Source organism: Pelmatolapia mariae, linkage group LG14 (genome assembly GCF_036321145.2).
Source record: "Pelmatolapia mariae isolate MD_Pm_ZW linkage group LG14, Pm_UMD_F_2, whole genome shotgun sequence".
NCBI classification, from domain to species: domain Eukaryota; kingdom Metazoa; phylum Chordata; class Actinopteri; order Cichliformes; family Cichlidae; genus Pelmatolapia; species Pelmatolapia mariae.
In genome coordinates this window covers 7,109,791-7,120,555 of record NC_086239.1, presented here as the reverse complement: position 1 = coordinate 7,120,555, position 10,765 = coordinate 7,109,791, and the positions used below count along the sequence as shown (strand labels likewise).

Here is a 10,765-nt window from a genome sequence, read left to right as displayed (position 1 = left end):
GTGAGTAATGTTCATGTGTGTGGGGAAAAAAGTGTATAAAGTGCGTGGTGAGGGGCTAGTTATTCTGAGAACTCCTGCTGCAATAAATGAGGGACCACTGTATATACTTTCTCTATGGCTATTGTTTAAAACCTGTTAACATTTAATATTGTCTTGATAGAACCAGCTGATTCTTCAGCAGATCATCCCCTGTTGCTTCTCCTGGCTCCCCAGTCCCTGAGCTCCTGCTGCTGCACCCACAGGTATGTAATTGTAGCATCAGATGTACAGTACGCACTGATAGCTTTTTACTCGGTGGGATTCCCTTGTGATCACCTTTACTAAATATCTACAACCAATCTGATTATATCCTGTTTTTTTTTTCTTTTCAATGTTGAAATGAAAATCTAGCATCAGCCTTCTCATTTCTTTGTGTTTTGTGCTGTGTTTTACACGCCCAGAGAGGAGGACAGCGCCGAGGCAGATGAGGGACAGGTCCCAGGACGGTCCATCGGCGGTGGAGCTGGCCATCCTGGAGTTCCTGAAGAGGCCACGCCAGTCTCCAATGGAGCATTTCCTCCTCAGCCTTGTTCCTGCTCTGGAGAGCTGCTGGGTCCTTTTTATTCCTGTCTCTCTGTAAATACTTATATTTTATATATTTATGTTTAATGTTTTTCTGTTTGGGAATTTTAATATTATTTCAAATAAATTTTTATAATGACTAATGTTTCAGTTCTACTACACACCAAATGTTGGCACATGACTTGACACATGTAGAATTTATTTCATATTATACTAATGACAAAATATACTAATACAGTGGGATGCAAAAGTTTGGGCAACCTTGTTAATAGCCAGTATGTTCCTGTATAAATCGTTGGTTGTTACAATAAAAAATGTCAGTTAAATATATCATACAGGAGACACACACAGTGATATTTCAGAAGTGAAAAGAAGTTTACTGGATTTACAGAAAGTGCAATAATTGTTTAAACAAAATCAAGCAGGTGCATAAATTTGGCCACCACAAAAAAAGAAATGAAATAAATATTTAGTGTATATCAATGTGTGTGTCTCCTATATGATATATGGGGGGCCTTCGTCTGGACGTGCTTCCCATCCAGAGCTCCACAGCAGAGAGGGAAGTTCCAGAGCTCCTGGAATCCCTCTGTGATGGACCGCCAGTCTCCAGGTGAAGGCACAGCCATGAAGTCGTCCACTACACAGTCCCAGATGGCCGTCGCTGCCTGGGGGGTGATCTGGCACACCGTGGACACACCGACTCTGAACGCGATGGTCCTGAAGGAGTCCCCGGTGGCAAGGGACCTGGACAAAATTGTTCAAAATTAGTATTATGTGTACTGAAGTTACAAAATACATTATTCAAATTCCAAAATACCTTTGTGATGTCAGATTTAAATTACAAAACATAAATCTTACATAAAACATTTTGTAATTACAAGGATAATTACATAATATATATTACATATAATATAAAACAGTTGTGTTTTGTTTTAACTTTAACATATCATAATTTGATTGGTAGCAACTTTTACCACTACAGTGAGCCAATCTCTCATAATCCCTCAACATGTCAGTCAGGTAGGAATGAAGTAAGACATTAATAGAAATAAACAGTTGTATGTTTACATGTAGCCTTTTCCTTGCTTAAATCATTGTTGATATTTTTGAAAAGTTATCCTGTGATAAGACAGCATATCAAGATAGAATATGCTAGATAGAAATATATAACTAAAGATGAACCAAACTTCACAATTTCATCTAGCTCTCAGTTTTAAGAAAGGCTGGTGACCCCTGTTATAGAGCCTGACAGCTGCAAGGATTATATACAAATATTCAACTATACCAGAATTAAACCAAGTCTAAATAAAAAAAAGAGTGAGTATCACTACAAAGGTTAACCCACAGTGGTCCTCATACCACAGTTTGATATCAGCAAACACAGAGAGCATACACTGATAGACACCACAGCCATGCTATCATTGCAAACACTGATAACAGCATAAATCAAATTAAATCGGGACTTGATGAGACCTTTCGAGTATCACTAGAAATATTATAAACAGTCGTCTCCATACCACATTTTGCTATCAGTAAACACCGACGGCATTCACTGTTAGCATAGCACATCCATGTTAGCAGTGTATAAACGGATGGTTTAGCATATATTAGCACAGGTATCAATAAAGGACTACCGTATTAAACACTTTTACTAACCTCAGGCAGATGGACAGGCGCTCTGCAGGTGGGATTGAGCGCCTGTAGTTGGTGTCTAGGCGGGCGATCCTGGGACCAACGCGGGACAGCAGGTCCTCAAACTGGGCAAGTGAAAGACAGTGATATCGCTGTCATCGCCGTCATCCAGCTCCTGGAGCAAGTGGTGAAACTCACCAAACTGCTCACGCCTCTGGAGGACCGGACTCAGGTACGGCGAGGACGTCCTTAACGCCGCTGCTCTGCTCTCCACAGTAAATAGAGAAGGGAGACTCTCTCTTCAAGCGCTAGCTCGACAGCTGCCATCTAGCAATGATACCGTCTAGCACAACTTCCTCCCACATCCCTCCCACATTTCCGGTTCACGCGCGTGAGACGATGCAATTTTGAGGCGCGATGGATTTCTGTTGGACACGCGTTGAGGTGCGAATGTGCACGCGTCAAATTAGGGGCGTTTGGGGCGTTTTCGCCCGCGCCTATCGCGTTCGGTGTGAACACACCGGGTGTTTGTGACGTAACACGGAATGTCACGTCCATGGTAGCAAAACAGTCAGGGCGAGGGGGATTCCAAGATGGCTGCCGAGTAGAAGCATCTCCGCTGAACAAAATAAATCTTAACCTCCTAAGACCTGAACTCTTTCATGTGACGCATTTTTATTTTCTCTTTGCTATTTGGGCTACGTCCACATGTACACGGGTATTTTTGAAAACTGAGATTTTCCATTTTCGTTTTAAAAAATAATCCCGTCCACACGTAAACGCAGAAATGAAGGAAAGCGCTGCTAGGAACATGCCAAAGCAACAGGTGGCGATATATTCCTAACCTGTAGAAATGTTGGCCAATCAGAAGTCTAGAAGCCTCGGTGGGAAATAGTAAACAAAGATGGGGCATAGAAGCAGAACCGAGTGGTATGTGTGGAGGGACAGTAACTGTGTGTGTATATGTAAGCATTTAAACACTGCAGAGAGGACAATTAACAGTAACAGTATTGTAGAAATTCATTTCACCGAAACAAAACGTGGCGCACAGTGTGACGTCAAAAAAGGCGCACAGCTTTGACGCTGCGTTTTCTCCGTTTTTCTCGTCCACACGTAAATGCAAAAACGGAGTTTTTGAAAATATCCACCCTGGCAGGCGTTTTTAGAAATCTCCGTTTTCAGTGACCGAAAACGCCGTTTACGTGTGGACGAAAGGTGCAAACGCATAGAAAAATCTGCGTTTTCAAAAATATCTGGATACGTGATTGGAACCTGATGAATGTAAAAACAAAGAATTACCTGATTTTTTATTTTTTACCTGATTTTTGTTTCTGAGAAAAACGAGATCCACATATGTGGACATGTGTTGTAAATTATGATAGAACAGTGGCAGTAATGTTCTCGTAAGTGGATAAAAGGGCTTTGTAGAGCAAAATGTTGTATTTTGGTCAAGACAACCCAAAATGTGATGTCCACATATGTGGATGCCAGGTCCTAGGAAGTTATAACTGGTTTTTGTTTGTTTGTTTGTTCGTTTGTTTTTTAAAGAAACCTGTTCTCCATTTTTTTTTAAAACTGATCTTGTTTTAGAAGAAAAAAACACTGAGATATATAAATGTCGAATCGTAAGAAAACGAGAATGTAGCAGGCCAGAGCAAGTTTGACTGAAGTTTCATCAGGTAATATCTTTATAGCTTCCTGTTATGAGTAAGCTAGCACCTTGACTCCGGTGATGCTCAATGCATTGTGAGTTTCCATGTCCCCAGCTGCGAAAAAGCCTCTTTATGAAACGGAGAGTTGCTCTTCACAGCAAGACTGATATTTTATATTGAGTCACTGAGGAAGCCAATGGAAACATAAAGGGAAAAGCGGTGGAGCTGTTTCCGAAAAATCCGGTCAGGCTGCTGCTGTGGACAAGAACTCACCTAAAACTGTTAGCCGCCAACCCAGCATCCAGGTAGGAAAACTTGAGTTAACAAGCATCCCTCCCTCATTTGCTATTTAAAATATATTTTTGTTAGTACTAGTGTGTATTTGCAACGGATGCTTAGCGAGAGCATCTAAGCATCCATTGCTGTATTTTATATTAACTTGTTAAAGCTTCTCATTTTCTGTTGTTTCGTTAAATGCCAGGGGTTAAAGAAATATTATCCATGTAAGACTTTATTCCTATTTCAAAAGCAGCTAAACGCTAAATTTTATTTTTGTCAAAAAAATCTCACTCTATAGCTGTGGTTCTGTTTAGTTGTGGTACTGCGTGCTTTATATCTTGTTGAGAGCGCACAGAGTGATCTCACAGCGACTGCATACTTTGCAGGGCGCCGACCGATGTATGTAAAGGCCACAGGCAGTGTGGGCTGTGGACGCTGAACAAATAGTATGGCATCAAAAAAGGCAGGGCAGCAGAGACACCAAAAAAGCCAAGAAGCAGATAAGGAAAGTTCTGAACCTCCTCTCCTAAAGAAAAAAAAATTCTCCCAATCTGGTTATGTCATCATTTATTTTTTAGATGCATTTTCATGACATAGCACAATGTCTGTAAAATAAACTATTTTACAAAAGTGTAAATGTTGTAGAGAACATTATAGTGAGAAAGATCTCTGTGTTTTTTCTGGACAATTGAAATTGGAACAAACATATTTTGAAGTTGTTTTGATCAAAATTTAATTTTCCTGATGCAATAATTACTGGATTTGTATTCCAAGGCTTTTGAAGTACAGATCCTAAAATGTAACTGTTGTGGCAATGCAGTCAAATCCAACAAATGCATAGAAGCAAGTGGCTGCTCCTGCTAATGTCCCCTAAAAACCAAAAGGGGAAAAACCTCCACTGCCATATGTGCTGCTTTTGTTCAGGGTCTTATAGTTCCTGTAAACAGTAGATAAACTGTATTATCTGTTAGAAAAGTCAAGCAGCTAAAAAAGAAAAGAAAACTACAGCAGACCAAAATAAAGGGAAAAAGGGGGAGGCCACACTCAGATCGATTTAGAGTTGTTGATGTCACCCTTTGTGAATCAAGAGAGGATAACAAAGAGCAACACCAGGATGTTAAGTGCTGTAAAACCCTTATTTACAGTGGCCGATTCTTTAACACCAGACACAAGAATCCCTTCATCATTTTTTAACTTCCAATAAACTAATAGCACCTGTATTGTGTTAATGATTAATTAAGATTTTAGAATATGAAACCTACCTGCCAAAAGCATTATGATACCTGCTGCAAAAAAGTCTAAACACGGAGCTAATCCAATTAAATCCATTACAGCCTGTTTGCCAATCATCAAAGGTCCCTCTCCATGCTTTGGCTACACTTGATGTCCCTTACCAACAGAAACCATTAGCTAATGGTACCTGGTGTTATAAGCAAACCATGGCGCTATTGTTATAAATAATGATATAAATATGAAGCATTTATTTTTGTTAAATACAATGTGATTAATTGTGATTAATATTATTCCTAATATACTTCTCTAAAGAAAATATCACAATAATCACTAAAAAATAAAGAAATAGATAACTGAGATGAATGAATCTTTATGGGGCTTGAAAACCAAATTTAGTGGCAGAAAAAAATCTGACGGTAAGTATATGTAAGAAGTGCATCGTTTTGCCTGTACGTGTTACTGGACTGGAGCTTTATGGACAATACTGCAGTTTGTTCAGTGTCCATGAAGTTGGCATTTGCTCAGTAATTCACTTGAACTTGAATTGGCCAGCTTGAATCTGAGAAAATACATTTGAGAACAAACATATAAGATCATATGTCGATTTTCTTTGTTGTAATGGCACATAATACCCTGATGTATGGTTTATGTATTTCTTCTAATACTGTTTCTCTACCAGTTCCTCTGAAGAGCTTTGAGGTGGAGCTGGAGGTGAGGGACCATGTGGCTACTGTGGTCTCCACTCTGAACTACGAGAACAAGGAGGACAAACCATTAGAGGCTGTTTTTGTCTTCCCTCTGCCTGGAGATGCTGCTGTCTGTCATTTCAGTGCTCAGGTTGGACAGACACAGATTGTAGCTGAGCTGAAGGAGAAACAGAAGGTGAGCTGGACAGTAAATATAACCTGATTATAAGTGAGATTCAGAATAAACACCGTGAACGTCACTGACATGTGTCAGCTGTGCTTCAGGCTCGTCAGGAGTATGATGATGCTCTGAGCTCCAGTCAGCAGGCCTTCCTAGAGTGATGAGAGTCCAGATATATTCTCTCTGCGTGTGGGCAGTCTGCCTTCAGGAGAGAGCGCCTCCATCAGGTTGGAGTACGTCACTGAGCTGGCTGTGCAGGCTGATGATGGTCTGAGGTTCTGTCTGCCTGCTGTGCTCAACCCTCCATACCAACCTCAGGGTAGGTGTGGTAGGACTTGACTTAAGCGGTCAAAGAAGTGCAGGAGACTGATGCTGTCCAGTGTAGCAAGTGATTTATTCACCATTTTGTGACCCAAACAATATTTACAAAGAAACAAATAAGAAACTCAACTCTATAATTAACTCAGTTCAAATAAATATAACTGAACTTAAATCAACAAAAATTAAGGTCAAACTGCACACAGCTACACTGACCTGAACCTTTCCTCTCAAACACCTGAGTTCTTCTGTTTAAATAGTCCACTTAACCTAACAATTTCTCCACTGGACTATTCCATTCAGTAGGTAGGTAAGATAAACATAATTATATTCAAACCTCTACTACTCTTTACTGGCAAAATAAACTCTATGGTGTAATCAATACATATTATCACAATAAATCTATTTATCCATAAACACTCTAAAATCAACTTTATTAAATTACAAGAATTCTTCCCCTCCTGCACTTGGTCTCTTCCTGTGACCTCGGACAAACCCAGAAGGTATAAAGCAGGAAGTAAAACTACATTTCCTCCTTTTGTTGCTAGAAGACAGGTAGGTAAGGTAAGTTCTAAGCAATACAAATTAACAGTTGAAATAAAGAACATGTTAACTTAACAAACTTGTAGCAATTGATGTAAACCAAGATGTTATATTATATAATCGGTAAAAGTGCAAAACATAAACAAACCCGGGATAGTAGATGTTTGCCTATTGCAGATTACATGTGAAATATGGTTAAATCAAAACAAGAATGTTAACTAAGAACATAGACAAGTGGTGTTCTCACCCACTTTGTCACAGTAAGACAACTGTAGCTTTTCTTTTGATCCTGCTTGCCTTTTGTGTTGTTCTCTGTCAAGATAACCTTTGTTGCCACTGATTTTCAGTCCAGCTCTTGTGTGAATTCGTATGCCTTGATCCCTTTTATAAGAATGGCTTCTTGATAGCCACCCTCCTTTTGAGAGCATTTCTGATGAAGCTTCAATGAAGAGTAAATGGATCAGCTAAAGACCCAGATCCATCCCTCGGGTCCTGTTAGCTGTTCACTGGATCTTTTTCCTATTTCTTAAGGACATGACTTTCAAATCATTATGTGCTGTAGATAGTTTGTTAGGCCTGGCACTTCTTCACCTGTCTAGTTTCCACAATGTTTTAAGGACACACTGTACAGCTTACCCAGATATGTCAAGTTTTTATCTAATAGCACTTTGGCAATCATCTTATTGGTGTCAAAATATTATTTTATAAATGTCAAAGTGTGTTATTTTTGGACTTTTTCATGGTTTGAGCTAAAGAAATGGGAACAACTGATGTGTACTTGCAACAGGCTGCCTAAAGATACAGTTTAAAATTGTGTCCACTTTGCTAAGTTGTCTGTTATGTGTAGACACAACACTGGTTGCTCCCTTGAGTTGGGTGCCCATGAAAAAGGCACCTAACATAATATATACACAAGCTTTTATTACGGCACCGTATTTACATCCCCCTTATGTACATGTGTATATGAGGGGGGATTTACAGAGAACATTAAAAGTCAACATCCAAATATATGGCCCTGCAGATGATACTTAGCTTTATCCTATTATTGAAGCCAGATGGCAAACAGCAATTAAACTAAATTATGCTGAAAAACTAGTTCATGCATTTATTACTGCAGCGAGAGTACTGACTGGGCCTAGAAAAAGAGAGTATATTTATCCCATACTGGCTTCTCCTGATTGGTTCGCTGTCAAATCCAGAATCAAATTTATAATTCTTTTACTCTCATGTGACTTTTGTTTCACGGTGATTTGGTACTATACAAATAAAACTGAAGTGAAATGTATTAAAATCAACTAACATTAGAAAGAAAACCAGAACACAAGGTTCAATGAATCTTTCTGTGAACTTTAAAGTTGATACTGTAACAAAAGATTTACTTCTAATCAGTCTGATGTTGTGTGCAGGTAGTGAAGGTGCAGGTGTCCAGGTGACTTCTGTTCCAGCCTCTCTGGTGCCCTACAGTCTGTCTTTTTCTGCCCGAGTCTCCTCTCCTTGTCCAGTCTCTAAAGTAGAGTCCAACTGTTCCCTGGACCCTCTGCAGTACCTCAACACTGATCAAACCCAGGCCACGGTAGGTAGAGTGCTGATGTGTCTGCTGTGTGCGGTTGTTACTTATTACTGAGGAATAAATATGAATGTGTTTGTGGTGTGCAGGTCAAGCTGGCTGCAGGACACAAGTTTGACAGAGATGTTGAGCTGCTGATTTATTACAAAGACGCCCACCAGCCCACTGCTGTGGTGGAGACCATGGCGGAGGCTCTGAAGAAAGTAGAGAAGATGAAGGCTGATCTTGGAGGAACAAAGATCCTGGAGCTGCTCAAACATATTTACTGCCAGCCCTGCATTCCCAATCAGCCTAGACAGGTAACACAGACATATTCACTGACATTACACTGACTTAGGATCTCACATGAATCTTAAATACAACTAATACTTACATCAAGCTACTCTTAAAACAACTTTTCACCTTAAAATCTAAAGAGATAAGCTAACCTGACTTGCTTTTTATCCTGCAATATGCAACTGTTCAGCTTCTGTATAACATGATGGAGGTCAGAAATATATTACCAGATTAAACAACAGATTAAAAAAAGAAGTGATTGATCTGGTGAAGAAGAATTCAGATTCTCACAGGTGAAACTACAAAAAAACTGTTATATCTACACAATTACCAGAATGTCCAACATGTCCTCTGTGTACACAACAAAAACTGTTGTATTGCAGGTGTTTCTCTTTTGGGATTGGGGAAGGGGCCAGCTCTGCTCTCATCAACGGGATGGCCAAGGAAGGAGGAGGTCACGCTCAGTTCATCACAGGGACTGACAGGATGCAACCAAAAGTAAGACAATGACTCATAATAATTGCCATCATAAAAAGACAACATGATGTTATTATTAGGACAGAATGATTTAAAAAAAACATAAATGTATATTTTTTTCTAATTCTTGTTGTTGTCAGGTGATGCAGTCGCTGCGATTTGCTCTGCAGCTGACTGTGATCGACACCTCAGTCACATGGGATTTACCAAAGGAAGTGTCTGTCACTGTCTCTCCACCAATCACAACACTTTTCCAGGGTCAGAGGTCACTGATTTATGCCCAGCTCACTGGACAGGGAGGAGCAGCAGCCTCTCATGTTGTTGTTGAGGTATTTGATGACAGTGATTAACGTGACTTCTAACACTGTAACTCTGTGTCAGAGCTCAGAGGCAGCAGAGGGCTGTGTGACGCTGAAGTACAGCCTGGCAGGTCATCGCTCTGAGAACCAGCTGCACTTCAGTCTCAGACCTGCAGAGGACTCTGGGTAAATGAGTTCATATCTAGTGTCACAATTAGATATGACAACAGAATAAAGCATTATGCATATGTCAATGTGACTGAATTTGCTTTTAACTCAGAGGAGCACCTAACTACTACGTGTGGTTTTGTAGGATAAAGAAAAAAAGTTAATTTCATGTCAGATTTCTGTTCATTAATAAGTTGCATTAAATATATCATTTTTGACTTTATTTTGGCAAGATGAAAGTGTAAGAAGAACCCCAGCTGTACTTCTTCCTTCCCCCAAGATCCATTTATGGAAAGCTGTGATGAAGGCAGTTTTGTCTTATATTTAACAATATAACATATTTGGCCAGCAACGACCAAACACGAACAAGCTCTTCACACCATGGAGATAAAGATGCTGAGGTGGCCTCTGGGTCTCACACGACTTGACCGAGCGAGGAACGAAGATGTCAGGAAACAATGGGGAGTGACACCGATCACAGATAAGACTTTTTCAGTAACAGCCCAAGGTACTTACTTGCACTTTGTTGTGAGGGGGTCCTTCGCGGTGACACCGATACATGTGAGGCGATTGCCTCTCGCATCTTATCTGAGGCGCCGATGGTACGGCCACGTTGTCCGTAACGACAAAAATTCTATCACAAAGACAGCCCAGCAATTAGATCTGGATGGAAACAGGCCACAGGGAAGACCAAAAAAGCGCTGGATGGACGAATCAAGGATGATGTGAGGGCTGTGAATGTTACACGAGAGGACGGCCTTGATAGAAGGAGTGGAGGAAGGCATGCATCGCGGGATATAAACCGCTAGGAAGAAGAAGAACAATATAACATATTTGACCACTTTTAACTGATTTTTCTAACTAACACTAAAGTTTATATATCTAATTTCTAG

At 40.1% G+C, this 10,765-nt stretch overlaps 1 pseudogene; it reads left to right on the top strand.

Annotated features, from left to right (window-relative positions):
• The first annotated feature begins 2,526 nt into the window (after window positions 1-2,526).
• Window positions 2,527-9,894, top strand: LOC134641585 (von Willebrand factor A domain-containing protein 5A-like; annotated as a pseudogene).
• Window positions 9,895-10,765: the final 871 nt, after the last annotated feature.